Source organism: Myotis myotis, unplaced genomic scaffold (genome assembly GCF_014108235.1).
Source record: "Myotis myotis isolate mMyoMyo1 unplaced genomic scaffold, mMyoMyo1.p scaffold_m19_p_2, whole genome shotgun sequence".
NCBI classification, from domain to species: domain Eukaryota; kingdom Metazoa; phylum Chordata; class Mammalia; order Chiroptera; family Vespertilionidae; genus Myotis; species Myotis myotis.
The window spans coordinates 58296615-58315847 of NW_023416324.1; positions in this window are offsets into that span (position 1 = coordinate 58296615).

Sequence of the window (19233 nt, forward strand, 5' to 3'; positions counted from 1 at the left end):
TCATTAAAGCAAATGCAGTAATGTGCTTTTGAGTTAAGACTTTTTTTGCATATGCATTCATCTCAGAGTCTTAAGTTGCCTGTCACTTATAACAATTGTTAAGACATCGTCTAAGTCCAATCCTTGAAAATTTCAAGACTATGACAAGGGAGTTTTTAAAAAATATATGATCTTGAAGTTTCCTTAACATATATGTACAACACATTCCAAAAAACTAATTCATGGATGCATAATTGCTTTCAAAATACTTCATCATGTACTAATATTGATCTGTAAAAAAATCACTGTAAACTGCAGAAATAGCAAAAGGTCAGAAATTTCAATTAAGAAAGAGAAATCTTAAATTCTATTGTGTAATAATGGTACCAATTCATAATTAATGGAAAGTACCTTTTGACCTAGAATGTATGTGGGCAGTTTAAAATCAACCTAATTGCAGAGAAACCTACTAATAAGTTAGTACTCTAACAAGTACTTGCTACATGGAATATAAAATCTGAATTACCAAAAGTACACTGAATTGATAACATAAAATATTTTGCTTAATTATCTCAGCAGTATTGTATATGTATGCTCCATCTTGAAGCTACAATAAATTATCAAAAGTGGGATAAAAATGGTTATGCTTAAGCAACTCTTCTGTGATTAGGCATCTTCACAGACAAATCTATAACTAATGCTTGATATTTTAGAAAGAAAGGAGGAAATTATTTATTACTATAATATTATAATATAGAACATTTGTATTCTAGATATAATAAACATATTTTGTTCAGAAATTTGTAATAGGGAACATCTGAATGTTAAATCATCATATTTATGAATCAAGTTCTTTGGTATCATAGACTTATCATGGGGTAAAACAAAATGATAATATTAGAAGCCCCCAAATCTTATTCAGAGATAAATTGAAAGTATAAAGGATGAAATAAAAGGAGTGGAAATTTATTTGTTTGTTTGGTTTGTTGTAAATAAAACTCTAAGTGTAGGGTTTCAGAGGAAGTTAAGCTTAAATTTTGGCTTTGACAGTGATATTTGGAAGTACATCTGAATAGTTTAGACTTGCTACATAAAGCCATTTTAAAAGTTATATCAGGAATCATTTAGACTTGCTATTTTAGATATCTTAATTCTTATCTGATTTCATGGCAAATACACCAATATTTCTCTTGGTTTTATTTTTAGGATATTTTTAACAAATGAGGTAGAAAAATCATTACCTGTGGCTATCCTATCATAACAAATAAATGAAGATATAAAATGAATAATATATTCATTAAAATAATTTCAACTATACAAACAACACAAAAATACATAATGATTCTTTGCCTTTAAATTTCATTTGAATCTTGACTCAGTAAAATATATTTTCTAATTTCAGTGTGCAAAAGTAATATCAGATTAACAAAAGAATCTCAGAAAAATAATAATATGCAATTATATATTAATCTCTGAGAGTATCTGACTATTTTTAATTTAATAAAAGGGCTATCTTTAAAGGTTTATATTCACTATGATTATTCCACAAAATGAATTATTTAAGACAGAAAGGATTCTAAAATAGTCTTTAAAGCTTATTGCTAAGAATGGTATCAAATGCACTAAGTAGAAGATAAACAGAGTATGAAAAACTTATGGCAATGCTTAGAAATTTAAGTTAGCAAAAAGGTTATATAAAACTCTATAGTACATGTACATTTTTGTTTATTATTTTACTAGAAGCCCGTTGCACAAAGATTCGCATAATAGGCCTTCCTTCCCCTGGCTGCTGGCATAGTGGTAATTTATAAATATAAATACATACTATACATAAAATTAAGTACAATGGATATTAGAGTAAAAGGTGTATTATAGGTGTCTGTTAGGAAATAAGTGAACACAAAGATGTTAATTTCTAGTAAGAGAAATGCATGTTGATACACCTTAGATTTATGTTTTTCTTCTATTATTTGTTTTATATATTTACTTTCAATTTAACATCAGACTATTTCTTCTAAGATGAAACTCTTAAACTCTGGTTGGGTTTGGATTGTGTACAGGATAAAAATACAGCCATTGTAAATAACCCTGCACCAACCTTTTAAACTGTAGCTTATCAACTCCACTGTCTCTTTGAAACCAACATAGTTTAGGCTAAAGCTGGCAATCAAAAAGAAATCTGCTTTTCGTTACAATTTCTTTTTTTTTTCCTGTTCAAAACTTAGTTCTGAATAGCATGAATACCAAAAATAAATAAAAAGTACTGTTTGTTTTTGAAATTCCTTTTTTCACTGAAGCCCACCATAGTCTGTGTCACATCAGTTTCAAAGAGTCAGTTAGAGCAGCAGAGCAGCTCTGATTTAATGGGCTGCTATCCAGCTGCCTATAGTGTAGGCTTTTCTTGTCCATTTTATAAATACTGATAGAAACTGTTGGAAGAGTTGGAAAATAGTACTTTATGGTTCAATTCTACTGTCGTGTACAAGTTTTACTTGTACAAGTAAAATATCTTTTTCAAAATATGTTACATGCATTTTTGGTTGGACTTTATATACAAACACATTTCAACTTTTCTGCAGAATTATTTTATCCTTAAAAATTATTTATAATGCACTATTAGATATACTCAACTGATTCTTTAATTTAGTGTCAATTATGAAATAGTACATAAGAGTTCTATTCATATTATGTTCTATTCATATATAAACGTATAAAATATATTTTTCTATGGATTTGTATGAAGGACTGCTAACACAATAAATCAACTTATTCCAGAGTATAAATAATAGTGCAAAAAATTGTTTTCTGTGTCATATTTAATTGAAAAACATATGAGAAATAAAAATTATGAGATTCCTTTATGTTAGATGCCATTAGAAATAATAGGGCATTTATTTGTTGTTTAGGACTAAAACACACTTCTAAAATTAATATACACATGAAATATAATAATTTTTATATGTTTCCACCAATGGATATACAATAATCATTTCTGCTAACTAAATAAACTAAATTAAAAACTAAATAAAATTAAATAGGAAGATCTTAACATAAGAATGACTATCACAAAAGCCTTTGAGTAAAAAATGCATGTAAATTATTTTTACAATGTTACTTTTTGTTGTAAAATATTTATATGGGATTGTTTTAAAATAAATGATTACTTACATATAGATAAACAATTATTAAAATGTAAAATCCTTGAAAAATAATTTTCTTTTAAAAATATTTTTATTGATTTCAGAGAGGAAGAGAGAGAGAGAGGGAGAGAGAGAGAGAATAAGAGAGAATCATTGATTGGCTGCCTCCTGCATGCCCCCACTGGGGATCGAGTCCACAACCTGGGCATGTGCCCTGACTGGGAATCAAACCATGACCCCCTGTTTCATAGGTTGATGCTCAACCACTAAGCCTCACTGACCAGGCAAAAAAGTAATTTTCAATGAAAGCAAGGAAAAGGACATGATTGTGTTAAAAATAAAGATTGTAGATTTATTCTCAGAATCCACAGTATCATTCATATAGATTTTAATGGCCTGATTCTCTTAAGAGAAATACTACAAAACCACAGTCTATCTTTATTTATATGGTGAGAAAAGGGAAAATGGAAAGGAGAATTTGCACTCACTGCTTCCACTTAGAGAACCAGCATTAACTATATATTCATCACTTTAAAAATAGCTGCATTATCTTCCTCTGCTTTTCTGTGACAGAAGTGTACCTTTTCCCTGCGTACAGAAGGCAGCACTTGGATGTGAAACCCAAAAGGACAGCAGTGCTTCTTGGGAGCACTTCTCTATTAAAGCTCTTCTTGCGAGCAGAACGCTGTGCATGTTGGAATATCTGTTGCCCACTTTCACAGCCAAATTCCTATATTTGAGACCTGAATGCAGAAATATCCGCAGTCATCCTCAAAAGGATGTGTTTAATCCAAGCCCTGACATCATTAGTACTGACAGGATTTTCAACACTCAGGGAGATAAAACAGTTGTGACATATTTCTTCAAAGAATGTGTTGTCAGTGAACTTGTCCAAAAGCATCAGAACATATAAACATCCCTTAAGTGGGTTTACTTATCAAGTATAAGGTGACTGGGCTAGGAGAATACTAAGATTTTGACAGTGTGTGGCTTGAAATTAAGCATGACCCTTTGTACCTTGAACAGAATGTGTCTTTTTTTTTTTTTATCTATCTTGATTCAAAAGGGAAGCTGTCACTGCTAAGTATGGAAAAATGAGAGAAATTATGAATATGATTTATAAAATCAATTTAAAATAGATATTCCAGCCCTGTAAACCCCTTGAAGTAAGGCATGAATAGATGGGCTTTCTCTCATGATTATAAAGCACCGCTATAGAAAAGAACTGAAAAGGAATCAAGTGACAGAAAGTTTGAAACAGTTGTTCATTTACTCTATGAGTCATATTCCCACACTAAGTAAATATCTATTTCATTATTTCTACAAACATGCTAATCATAAACTACCTACTTTTCTTTATCAGGAGTGTCAATGGTTTTAGGTTTTAGAAATAAATTGTTACAGTATTTAAAAACATTATTCTATGAGGAAGAATAATCTTTTATAACATATTAAATCACGACTAAATCTATTCATGATGAATTGTTACACAGGATTGAATGTAAACTTTTTGTGGTAAAAGTCCACAAAATATTAAATGAGACATGTATCTAAGAAAACGAATGCTTTTCCAACTCAAATCTTCCTCTCTGTCTGCATCAATGCAGTACATTTGATTAGGTGACAAACTAAGATAATTAATAAAAATAAGTAACTTGTACAATAATAAATATTATTTTAAAAAAAGACTGCCACGGAAGCAGGAATTACTGAACTATAATCCTCACAAAATTAAGCAAATATCACAAGTGATTATTGAAGTTCCCCAAAAATCTCTCCAAGCATGCAAACAACATAATTTATCTGATCATTTTATTCTTCTATGATTTTGTTCAAATTCTATAGACTGAATTTCTAAAAGAAATAGGCAACCTAAACACAAAGTATCTCTTCAAATAAGATTGAATGAATAAATGTAGTTCATCAGGAGAACAAAATACTAATCCTTATGCTACTTCTTATAAGCTTATAATTATGGGACCATGGAAAGGGAAGAGAACCTTTCTCAGGTTTTCATCCATTAAATTTGGTAAGACAAGTTTCACCTGCAGGTCATAGGTCAGCGTCCTGACTTATAATCAATGGAAATGCATATTTGCTATTATACACATGCACATTTATCAAACAAATGAAAAATCAAACATACACATTTTAAGCTGTTTTAGTAGCTTAACTTATTAATGCTGATTATATATTTGTATCTCAATCAATATGTTTAATTGTCCTTGAAGGAAACATCTTTTGACTGATCTGTTTCCCTTTGCCACTCTAATTAGTGACCTTTATGCTCCATCTGACTTGGGAAAAAATACTCTTGCCCCATTCATTGAAAAAAAGAGAGAAGGAAGACGGATAGCCAAATCTTTCAATTGCTGCTATTGCAATTGGTAAGTTACCCTAAACATCCCATTGCCCAACAAACATTGAAAACCAGTTATCTCTCTCATGTACAATTTGAAGACAAAAGCACAAATACACATTATACAAGCAATTATACATAAACATGAACTGACTCTAAATACTAAATGCGAATCAATATTTGAGTTATATTTCTAATAATAATTTTGACTTTATAAAATGCTTTTTTTTTCAAGATAGTGAAACTACATTAGATGATTCTGAGGATCAATTTTAAGGACCTTCCTGGAAAACTATTGAGGTTCCTGAACCACCTTTTCAGAATGCGTTTGTTTTTTAAGAATGTATTCATTTAGTACATTGTCAAAGCAGAAAATTGAAATAGAGAAGTTCAATACTTTTACAATATTTCTAAATTTACAAAAAAAAAAAAGAAAGAAAAAAGGGGTATCATTTGGGTAGCATGGCCTTGATAATGATCCTATTATTTCCAGCCATAAGTTCCAATCATGCATATGGTCACTTATGGAAGAAAATGACCATTGAAATACTGGTAATATACATTAGAAATGGCACCTAAAATTCCCCAATGTAAAGTAAATTTAATTATGCAAAGCCTATTTTGTGACCTTCAAGAAATATATATGAACTCACAGAATAGATGGTAAATCAGAGCACGATGTAGATCACTTCCCTTGTTCCTTTTAAAGACAATTTCAAAGAAAACCTACTAATCTTATCTTACTTTATTACATATCATCAAGGTAGAGGTCAAGAATTTAAATTCATTTTTAAAAAAAGAAGAAAGTCTTGTGATGAGGAGTAGAAGAGAAAAGGCCATTTTTCCTAAGGCAAGATAACAAAAGTTTAAGGGTCATAAAATTATTTGGAGGGAGTTGGGGTTTCTTTAAAAATTTGACAGCCAGGCCTCTTGACATTTCTGTCTTTCCCCGTCTACTGGCCCTGCCCACGTAGGAGGGAGGCAAGATGAAAAGGCTCATAAGAAATGTAAGTGATCTTTATTGACCTGTGACTTTTGTAAAACCATAGCCTCTGGCATGTGACTGCAGTATGCATTTCTTGTCAAAACAGGTAAGGGAATTGAGCACTGGCCTGAAGGAACCTACGTGTGCATGTGCGTGTGTGAGTATGTGTGTGTGTGTGTGTGTGTGTGCGCGCGTGTGCGTGTGCGAGCACTCAGAACTGGTAGATAAAAGATTTGAGGAAAAAGTGGAAGAGAATTGGGGAAAGTCAGGGAAGAAAAGGGTAATTATTATAAATGTTCTCCTTTTGTGAAAAGCCAAAATACTCTTGCTCTTTCTTTAATCATCTCATTCTCAATCTTTGCTCACTCTTCCTAATTTTCCATCAAAATATTTTTTTCAAAGAAATGTGGTCATAAATTTGGGAATAAATTGAAAAAATAGCTTGCAGCCTCTAGCACACTTTCTCAGATAGGCTAGGGTGTGTTGGCTGAGAAGAGCCAGTTCTTCCATCTGTTATGAAAATGAATGAAATTGTATCTCAGATTTTGTAAAGACACCCCACAGGAGCATAGGATACATTAGAAACAGGGAAGTAGAATCATTTGCCTTTACCCGAGCCTTATCTTTCTGAAAAAATAGATCACTTAAAATACAGTCATTAATGCTTGCTATAAATTACACCTTTCCTCAGAAAAGGAAACAGCATAGAGAAAGATGTATTTTAATGACAGATTTGTTTCCCTGCAGAAAATGATTTAAACATCGTAATAAAAAGAGGGGAATTATTTCACCCATTTATTTAACCTTTCAGGGCATCTACTCTGGTGAGCTCAAGAGTCATTTTTAAAAATACATAAACAGATACTGTCAAATTTAAAATAAAGATGAAAGGGAAAATCAGCACTACCATCATCAATACTCCCTGCTGAAAAATCCTGCTCAATCTATGTTTTTTCCCCCCTGAGTTCACAGAAATGTTTCAAATTAAAATATGAAAAAGACAACCTCTCCCTGTGCTTCCACCTGACGGCTGCTTTTTCACATCAATCTCACCTGCGTGTTTCATCCTGGGAGCTGCAGGACCAGACCCCAGAGCACAATGTCAGCAGCAGCTGCATCTCAGCCAGAGCCCCCTAAGGGGAAACGGTGGGGTGTTTGTGAGCCTACTGGCGGGCTAGTTTGCTCTGGTTCAAAAATCAAACTCAGTACAGAGCTGACACCAGCTCTCTATAAAATGTCCTACTTGGCTGCCATCTTGACGGAGAAAAAAGGGTTTCTAGGGAACCTGCTTTCTGAGAAAATGAAACCTAAATTGAACCTGTGAAAAAGATGATAACAGGTTGAAGGTGGTTCACATTCTGTATTTGCTCTTCAGGATTCAATTATATTGTATATAGATATAGATTAGATATAGATGATATAGATATAGATGATATAGGTATAGATATAGATATAGATTAGATATAGATATAGATTAGATATAGATATAGATGATAGATATATAGATATAGATATAGATATAGATATAGATATAGATATAGATATAGATATAGATATAGATATAGGTATAGATATAGATATAGATATAGGTACAGGTATAGATATAGATAGATTGCATGACCTTTGGAATGTAGTGTAGACAGGCTATTAAGTAACATGAGAATCAGTAAAGGTCGCTGATTCTAAAGGATATTACTTGGGAGGATGCATATAATTTATACATTAACAAACAATCCACATTTTTGCCAAAAGCAACTCTGTCCATGTGCTGAGGCCAAGAAAGTTTGTGCCAGATGGGAAGTTCTGGATGGTGATTTTAATATTTGTCATCCTCTGTAGACAATGCTAGGGTAGGTAAAAATATAAGGAGAAAATATTCTGATAAATGCCATACTTGATAAGCAAGGTCAGTATGGTTTTCATGTCTTCTTAGTTGTCAGGAAGAATGGGGCAAGAGGAGATGAGGAGGCACAGATTTGATTTGATTTTTAATTTAAGTCCCAAAGTCACTTTTCTCAGGCTGTTGCCTTGGCATGAAGTATATAATGACTGGCTATCAAGCCCCCTTTATTTTTATAAAGATCAACTCATCCTATGAACCAAATTCTTTTACATATGATGAGTGCTCAATAATTTTTAATTCATTTTAAATAACATTTGGTGTAGAATCTAAACCCCAAACCAAAGACTAAATATAGTCATGAATCCACAGACTAACAGGAAAATCTGACTGGCTAATGTGGCTCATTGCTTGATTGTCAACAAATGAACCAGGAGGTCACAGTTCAATTCTCGGTCAGGGCACATGCCAAGGTTGTGGACACCATCCCCAGCAGATCAATGATTCTCTTTCATCATTGGTGTTTCTATCTCTCTCTCCCTCTCCCTTTCTTTTTTGAAATCAATAATGAATATATATGAACAATCTGATAGTGACTCTGTTGGAATTATGTTTGGTTGAAGAAACCAAATAAACATTTTTTTTTCTGCTTAAAAAATGGGCGGGGATTGGCTTAAATGATGTAGGAATGCATTTCTCTCCTTGACAAAAGTCCATAGCTTGGTAATCTAGAACTAGTATAGTGGTTCTATTCTGACATGTCCTCAGGAACTTAGGATTCCTTTCAACTCGCCTCCATCTACTACAAGGTTTGTCCTTCCTCATGGTCCAAGCTGATAGCCATGCAGGCTGCACATGGAAAGAGGAAGAAAAAGAGGGAAACGTGCAGTGACTATTAGGAAGCTTTCTGGAAGCTGCCCCAGAGAACTGACTTAAACATCCCCACTTAAAAACTTAGTCACTTGAACATATATAGCTGCAAACTTCCAAAGGTTAAAAAACAAAAAATGAACAAAAACAATAGAAAACAACTATTGTAATGGGAAAGCGAAGGAACAGATATTGGAGGACAAGAGGTATTGGGGGATCACCAAATTGGTTCTATCAAAATGATAAAGTCAAATGCATTCTTTCACTTGGAAAAAATCTTTTTCACTGCAAAGTGCTCTTCATTTATTTTCTCAACTCTGAGAATACACTGTTAAAAAGCAGTACAGTAGGCATGCTGACAGTTCATAAGTAGAAATATAAAAGGGGAGGAGCTACTTATTTCTAACTCCCTTAAATTCTCTCAAAACAAGGTGGAGCCTAGAGCTGGGGAAGTGAAGAAAAAATTATGAAAGGGCAGGAAATGGGCATGCAGCCAGTCTCTGTCCTTACGTTCAGTGTGTCTACTCTGTCAATATGCACACTATGTTCACTGAGGTGCATGTGAGAAGTCCCTGTCTATAGACTAAAATCTTTTTCTTTTTAAAACAACACCTTGACTTTGAAAGTGTTTGGATTTCTTTTAGAAATATTTCTAATTCTCACAAAAAATTTATAACATTTTAAATACTCTGTCCACTTACAGCTCCATAATTAACATTGATTTAATCATTACAATCTATTACTTTTGTGAGAAAAATTATCTGCAGAAAATTGTGAAGGAGATGTTGAAAGAATCTACTCTGTTCTTTATCAACACCCCTCCCTGAAAAGTCTTTTTGACTCTATTTGAAGTTTTCAGTTTATTCCAATATTCCCATTTTGTTCCAGTTTTAAGTCTTATTTTTTTCTTTTTAGTTTAGTAAAAATAGAGGAGGCCTATACTTCAATACATTAACTAGCATTTTCAGCAATATGTCACCACACATGCACTATAAAGTATATGGCTATCATCATCAGAGAGAGAATTCAAAATCTGGCCTCACATTCCACAAAAGCTGTAAACTAGATCACTTTGATCTTCATTGTCTTCGCTTTGATTTTCACAGAATATTTACATCCTCTTATGTTTATATGACCTCATGAACTCATGAGAGTTTCAATAGACAGTTAAAACATGCAACATGTTCTTAAAAAGCAAACATACTTTAATAAGTCTGCTAAAAGCTGAGAGCATTTCCCAGAATATACCAAGCATTAATTATTCTTCCACTTTCTTGAGTCAAAGATCATAAGGAAAGAAAAGGGCGTAACCTTAGTCTGTCTCTATAGCAACGATCGCAACAACAATAAAAATATCAAAATGTGTTTTGTTAAAATGTTGACGTTAACATTTGAAGACTACCCCAAATCTCAGTTGGCTACACATATGTTTATACTGATCATAAACAAATTCAATGCAGATACTGGTATCGGACTGGCTTAGTATACATTTAAAAGAGTAACGTTTGAGATAGAAGTGGACACAAAGCAAACACAGAAAAGTTCTTCCATGTGAACTTTTAGTTGCAAAATCATCAATTGTTTAAAATGTTGTGGTGTGTGAAAGTGTTTCAGTTCATTGACTTGCTATTGTCTTGGCAACTACTGATCAAAACAAAGGAAAATCTTAGGTATACTTCAAATTGATAGTTAAATTTTGTTACAAATTCCAAGAGTAATGAATTGAATTTAAAAGGCATCCTAAGGTGATATTTAAATCTCAATTATCATTTGTTAAAGATTTAACATTTTTGTCTTTTTCCTAGAGTGAACTACAACTGTTCTTGTTTAAGTCTCTTTGCCTGTATTATTTATAAACAAGATGGAAATAGAAACAACCAGCTTCTACATAATCACTAGCCCCTATATAATAATCAGAGGTCTTTTAAAAATTATCCTGGATTCTTTTTTCTAGGAAGTGATTTTCCTTTTATAATTACTCTTAAAGATTTATCCTAATCTGGGTCTTAGCTTTGTATTTCAAATCAAACTACCTTAGCTTCTTCTTGGCCAACCTATCTGTTAATCAATCAAACAACATACCCAGTGGCTTTTAGTAATGATAGTAACGATAACAACAATAATAAACACTATCCATCTATTGAGCACATGCCAACACGGGGCAAACATTGTATATGCACTAACACATCTAACCCTCACAACAAGGCTGAGGTTGGTTCCTTTACCCTCACTGAAAGTGTGAGGAAACAGAGCCACAGGAGAGAAACTCCTAGAGCATAGCTGAGTTGGTTTTCCTCTCATTCTATCCCCAATATTTTCTATAAACAGTTGATGGGTAAGTGGAAGGAATAAAAAAGTGAAGAAGAAACCAATCCATTACATCTGGGTTAACTGGACCAAGTTATAATATGGAAACAACCAGGTTTAGATTCTCTAGAAAACAGAGCCTGAGTCAAATACTATGGTTTGATTAGGAAAGGCAATGCCGAAAACATGAAGGAAGTAAGCAGAGAAGGGAAGAAAATAAAAACAAAATGCTAAATACTGAGCTGGCTACAGTATCATAAGAAACCCTAGCCTCAGTTCTGCATATAGGCCTCTCACAAGTGCTGTATCTGGGATCAATTCTTTCTTGGTCAGAGAGGAAAAAGGGGATTATTCACTCTCCTATGGGTTCTCATTGGTCAGTTTGTTTTGACTCCCTGGGCCTTGCCCATTGTGTCCTCTAGGTGGCACCAACCGTACCTTCTCCCACACTCACATTCCAAGTCGAAAACTGGTGAGGGATGGGGCAGAGCTTCTGAGGGTCAAGTCAGACTTGCACTGCCAGTACAAGTGCAGAGGAGGCCAGTCCCCTCCACCCTTGCCCCCACAAAAAAAAAAGAAAAAAAAAAAGAAAAAGAAAAGAGGCTAATGTGTTAGGTGATTTGACAACACCATGTACTGGGGCTCTTCTCCTAGACGGATTCTACCGAGGTGTGTAAACTGAGTAGGTATGACCCCAAGTAAGCAAAATATTTTTCTTACTGCCTTTTTAGAACCCATGGATAACCAGCTGAGCTGTTTGTTTCAGCTACTCATACAAATTGAATGAATTGATAAATTGAGTGTAGAAACTGATACTATTCCACTTACATTGAATCCTCAGCCAAGTCCAGTGTCAATACAAAATAAATATTCAACAAATACCCATTGAACTAATAAATAAATACAATTATGATAAGCAGTTTTAGAGCCCTTATGGTAAATTTGTGTCATTTATGATTATAGTAGGGGACTGTGGGCTGTGAGGCTGCGGTGGGCACAGGGGTGGGTCTTGACCCATCCTTCGTGCCCCTGCCTGGCACCTCCCACCACAGCCCCTGGTCCCCTGGTCCCCTGTCTGCCGGCAGCCCTGCTCCCGCCGAAGCTGCTCCCATGTGCTGACAGCATGGAGCAATTGGGTCTGGCATCAGCATCAGGTGTGAGCAGGGCCGGTGTTGTTAGTAGGGTCGAGTGGTGGCTGCTGCCCTGATTGCCCCACAGGAGCAGGGGGAGGTGAAGAAGCCCTCAGAGGCGATCAGGGCTGGCAGCTGCTGCTCGAACTCACTGATGGCATAGAGCAATTGGGGCCCGCGTAGGGAGCTAGCAGCGGGTGAGTGACGGCTGCAGATGCAAGTGGGGCTGGTGCTGGCAGTGGGTGTGAGCAGCTGCTCTGGTGCAGGCAAGGGGTGCAAGCAGGGCCAGCGCCGGCAGCAGGTGCAAGCTCTGGGCAGGACTTGCAGCAAACGGGAGCAAAGGATTTTTAGTAAGCACCAGAGACTTGCCCCAATGACAGCTACCAGTGCCTCACCTTGGTCTGGTGACCCCACTCACCTGCTCCACCATCCTGCCAAGGTCAACTCCTGCCATGTTCCACACGTATCCCCTGGTGGTCAGCCCACGTCATGGCAGCCGGTTGTTTGGTTGTTCGGTTGTTCTGCCATTTGCTCTATTTGCATATTAGGTTTTTATATATATAGATGCATAGTTGTTTCTGTTTTATTCTCCATATTGTTCTTCATTATGAACACTGAACTAGGAAATAATCATTGCCCCTAGAGGGAATGCAGGGTTACGTTCCTGTGAGTCTCAGTTCACACACATTTTTGTCAACCAATCAATACATGTCTTTCTTTTATGTATGTTTTTGTTTAAAGACACCTTTCAGTTGATTCATTAACATTGAACTTAAGGGCAATAGATCTATAACTCATGTCTGAACAATGCTTGGCTAACACATATTTTCTTTGTAAGGCACATCACAGCCTTACTGTACTTGGAAATACTGAACAACATTTCAGTGCTATACTTGGGGGATGTTTTAAACAGCAAAATCCAAAACAAAAACAAAACACAAAAAGGCAAAAAAAGAATTGTTTATAGTACTCTATGAGAACTGAAGAAGGCAGGATGTCAGCTTGCTTGATCTAAAGTGATATCATGTCTAAGTTGGGAATGAGTGCATCAGACAACTTAAATTTTTGCTCCCCCACGGCGCATGTCTCAGAATGATTGCAAAAATATCATGAACATTGACTTTGTGATTCCAAGTAAGTTTTAGCAAGTAGGTAAATTTTCAAATACAGAATCTCAGTGCCTGGAATGAGAATCAACTATGTGCATGTGTACACACACATGGGTGCACGTTTGCCTGTGCACACATATTTTCCAATACAAATATTTTCACTTGAAATTTGTTTTATTTTTTTTTAAATATATTTTATTGATTTTTTACAGAGAGGAAGGGAGAGAGATAGAGAGTTAGAAACATTGATGAGAGAGAAGCATCGATCAGCTGCCTCCTGCACATCTCATACTGGGGATGTGCCCGCAACCCAGGTACATGCCCTTGACCGGAATCGAACCTGGGACCTTTCAGTCCACAGGCCGACGCTCTATCCATTGAGCCAAACCGGTTTCGGCTGAAATTTGTTTTATTTTTATGCATAATCTATATTTTGGAAACTCGGGACATAATATTCTAATTATTATGTCTCAATTTTACTTTTTCTTTTTACTGTCAAGCTTTATTTTTCTTGACTCAACTTTTTGAATAACTTTTAATTTATGATGAAAATCAATGAGTTTTAATCTTACCTTTGTGAGAAACTATGGTCTCTAGTGGTTGGCAAACTCATTAGTCAACAGAGCCAAATATCAACAGTATTTCTTCAAAATAGACTCTCCCAGGCCAAAAACTGACTTCTGCGCATGGGCCACAAAGTTTCAATCGCACTTACTTGTGCCCGCTTGTGGTATTCTGTGGAAGAGCCATGCTCAAGGGGCCAAAAAGCCGCATGTAGCTCACGAGCCGCAGTTTGACCATGGGTATAGACTACTTGTCAATTAAATTATAATCTCTTGGAATGGGTCTAGGCATCAGCATTTGTAAATTCTTTTGATTAAGAAGCTCTCTAGATCAGTGGTTCTCAACCTGTGGGTTGCGACCCCTGTGGGGGTCGAATGACCCTTTCACAGGGGTTGCCTAAGACCATCGGAAAACACATATATAATTACATATTGCTTTTGTGATTCATCACTATGCTTTAATTATATTCAATTTGTAACAATGAAATTGGGGGTCAACACAACATGAGGAACTGTATTAAAGGGTCACGGCATTAGGAAGGTTGAGAACCACTGCTATGATTTTCATGAGAAACCAAGGTTAAGAACTAGGTTTAAATACTAGGACAGAATCTGTTTTATTATGCATGTTCCACAACATCTTTTGGAGTCAAGATTTTTATTCATAAAACTAGAGGCCCATTGCAGGAAGATTCCTGCAAGAATAGGGCTTCGCTCCCATCTCTGCAATTCCTACCCCACCCGTCTCTGCCGCTCCTACCCCGCCCATCTCTGCTACCTCGGCTCCGTTGCTTGGCTTCGTTCTACGGTGTCTTCAGTCTTTGCTCCCAGCCGGTATATGCAAATTAGCCGCCATCTTTGTTGGCGGTTAATTTGCATATCACTCTGATTAGCCAATGGTGGGTATAGCGAAGGTATGGTCAATTTGCATCTTTTTCTATTATTAGATAGGATAAACATTATATTCCCTGCCTCAGAGATTTTCAACCGCTGTGCCACAATAATTTTTAAAACATTGCAATATCTGACTATTTAATCAGGGCCAGTGACCTATTTCCCTTAGATTGTCAAATTAAAAAATAATAATAATAACAAAAAAACAATGACAAGAGCTAACACAAAAATAGCCAAATGGTATAATCAAAATTATACCATTTTTGTCAGATTGGCAAAATATATGTTTTTAGGTGTGCCACAGAATTTTAGTGAGTTTATGTGTGCCATGAGATGAAGAAGAATGAAAAATTGTCACCTTGCCTCATAAAATGTGTGGATTAAATGAGAGAACACATATTAAATTCTGCATTCAGAGAAAAGCATTCATAAAAAAATGTTTGTTGGTCTTTTATGTAGAGAGAAAGCCTGACATATGTATTTCTTCTTCTGAAGATCCATTTAATTTCAGTAACACTTCTTAATGTGAAAATAATACAAATCTTACCCCCTTATCTTTACAAAATAACATGTATGTTACCTTAGAGTAATAGTCAAAATTCGCAAGTATCTTTTGTAAGTCACCTTCCCACTATATTCCCTTGCATACCCTACCTATGGTTTACATTGAACTTACCACAGTTTTCCACAGGTAGGCCACATATTCCCATCTCCAAGTATTTGGTCAAGATATTTTCACTGCCTGGAATGACCACCATCTTATAGTCACCCATATATAATCCCACCTGCAGTTTAAGCACATTCAGAACCACCGCATCCCAAAGCTTATTTCCTTCATCCATTTCCTCACCTTTATACAGTCCCCAAGCAGAATGAACTTGGTCTCTTCTACACTTCGGTGGTGTTCTATATGTTTCCCTATCAAGGCACTACCAACTCCTTTTATTAGTATAGACCAATTGCCTGGGTGTGTAATAGCTTTAAAACTAGAATATTTGCTTATTTAAGGCAGAAACTTTATGTTTAGCTTTTGCCTTCATCCTGTGTCTATAAATGTATATAAAGGGGGGTGTGTGTGGTTATTTTTATTTTGTTCCTTCTGTTCTGGACTAGATATTAAGGGAAAATACTTTGCCTTCTTCTACAGTAGAAATCAATATGAGAGGATAACCCACCTAAGGAATGGCTCAGGGTTAAATTAATTTTTATCCTCTTCCAAGACAAATGGTGTCTTTCTGAAACAATTCTCCACTCTAATTTTGGAAGACTGTCTTTTTAATAAGAAAAGTTGTTCCCTTACATATGCATTCAATTAGTGTGTGAACTATGCCCTTTTAGGTTTACTGTAATAAATATTAAAAAATACTTAAGGTGATCACTCCTTAATATTCACATTATCAAAACCTGTATTTCTCTATTTAGTGATAAGCAAATTCAGTTAAGTAAGACATTAATCCAAGTCGATATGACTTCTGTCTATTCTTTAATTTGCTCAATATGATGAGCCTTTTATTCTATAGAAGATTAATTTAGTTAGGCAGGCCTTAAAACATGAGAAAAGTAGTCTCAATAGTATGTTAATGAAAGTCATATGTGGAATTATTTTACACTAGAGGCCCGGTACATGAAATCTGTGCACTTCAGGGGGTCCCTCAGCTTGGCCTGTGCCCTCTCACAGTCCAGGAGCCTTAAGGGGATGTCCGAATGCTGAAGAGGCAGGAGAGGCTCCAACCACTGCGGATGCACTCACCAGCCATGAGCCTGGCTTACTGGCTGAACAGCACTCCCCCTGTGGGAGCGCACTAACCACCAGGGGACAGCTCCTGCATTGAGCATCATAGCGACTGGCTGTTGGATCAAAACCAGCTCTCTCACATCTCCTGAGGGGTTCCGGATTGTGAGAGGGTGCAGGTCAGGTCAAGGGACCCCACTGGTGCACAACTGGGGCTGGGGAGGGATGCGGGAGGTTGGCCAGCCAGGAAGGGACTGAAGTAGGGCTCCAGGGCATGTCGGGCCTGTCTCCCTCAGTCCCGATCAGTCAGACCCCAGCAGCAAACTAAAAGACCGGTCGGAGCGTCTGCTCCCTGGTGGTCAGTACACATCATAGCGACTGATCTACCAGTTGACTGCCCCCTGGTGCTCAGTGCGCCTCATAGCGAGTGGTTGGGCAGCCTTAGCATATTACACTTTGATTTGTTGAAAGGCAGACTGGATGTCCAGACACTTAGCATATTAGGCTTTTATTATATAGGATAATAAGTGAATATACATTTTTATAAAAATGACTCAAAACTTTTTAAAATTTTATAATTTAGACTCTACTGACATGATTAATATGAGAGTGTTATTTAAAGGCAAAATGAGCCTGGCCAGCACAGCTCAGTGGTTGAGCATCACCTATGAACCAGATGGTGATGGTTCGATTCCCAGTCATGACACATGCCCGGGTTGTGGGTTTGATCCCCAGTGGGGTTGTGCAGGAGGCAGTTGATCAATGACAAATATCTTGACCATATTCTATACTTGTTTATGTTCCTGTTAGAGTTTAAAATAATTTTCATTATAGTTAAGAGAGGCAATACAATTGGACCACATTGATTTGATTAATAAATACAAAGAGAGGGAAATAGAAAAGAGGAGGAAAAAAAAGAAAAAAAGTTGTTGCCTGTAGATTAAAAAAAAAATAGGATATATACCTATGACACTGAGTTACCAAACAGTGTTTTATAATAGGGTTTTCTGAAATATGTAGTTCTTTATTTAAAACTCAGATTATTGAGTTTCACATAGGTAATTGAATCAGAATATTTGGGGACAAAGGAATAGGAATATACTTTCTTAAAAAGCAACCAAGATGATTTTTACATGCTGAATTTAGGTCCCCCTCAATTCTCAAAAATATATATTACTTATGAAAAGAATGTTCACCCATTTAGATAATTACCAGGCCCTGAAAATATTGGCAACCACCAAAATTTTAATTTATGTCTTATTTAGTAATTTTTAAATTTTACTTTGATATAAAAATCAGTTGAGGTTATGCGATATAGTAGAAGGAACCCAGGTTTTAAAACAGAAATCTTGTGTTTAGACATACAGCTCTGCTTCTTATTAGCTACAATGACACTAAGCAAGTGAATATGTATCTCCAAAATTCAATATTATTAATTGTAAAGTAACGATAAAATATTATTCTTAATATAGTTATTATGATAATTACAGGAAGCAATGTATTTCAATATGTTTTGCTAATATTAAAGTACTGTTTAAATATCAGTTAATATTAAAAGGGTTGGTTTTTAGAAGATAATTGATTATCAAATGATTTTATTTTTCTGGTATTGATAGTTTGGCAACATAGGAAAGTTTAATGTCTTTAATTGGTTACATAATAAGACCAAAGTTTCTTTTTCATTTGCACCCAAATAATTTCCTTTTAAAATAAAACTTCTCTTACTTCAGATGAATAGCATATATCCAAAGGACAAAAAAAAGGAAAAAGAAACCTGACATATTAAAAATAAACACACCAATAATTCAATTGTTATTTCTAAGCAATTTAATTTATAACATTTCTACTGATAATGTTTTTATCGTTGACAGTATTACAGATATTCCCTATAATGCCCCCACTTTGCCCCTCTCCACTCAGCCTCTGCCCTACCCCAGGCCTTCCCCACACTATTGCTTACAAATATCAATTGAATTGTTGGTTACTATTATCATAAAATAGAATTGCTAATATTACAAATTATCACCATTACTGCAAATTCTTGTTACTGATGTAAATTATGAGTAGCAATATCATGAATTAAATTATAGTTCCTAATAGAAATTGAATAATTGTAACTAGTAGCATCGAAGATTATAACTATTATAACAATTATCAATATTATAAATTATGCTCTAGTATAAATAATAAGTCCCTATTTTAAATTATCCTATATAATAAAGAGCTAATGTGCAAATGGTCATCATGCCCTCGCATCCTCGCATGCTTGCTCCGGGGCCGGGGAAACTGAGGCTGGCCCCCCGCCCTGCAGGGCTTGACAGGGGT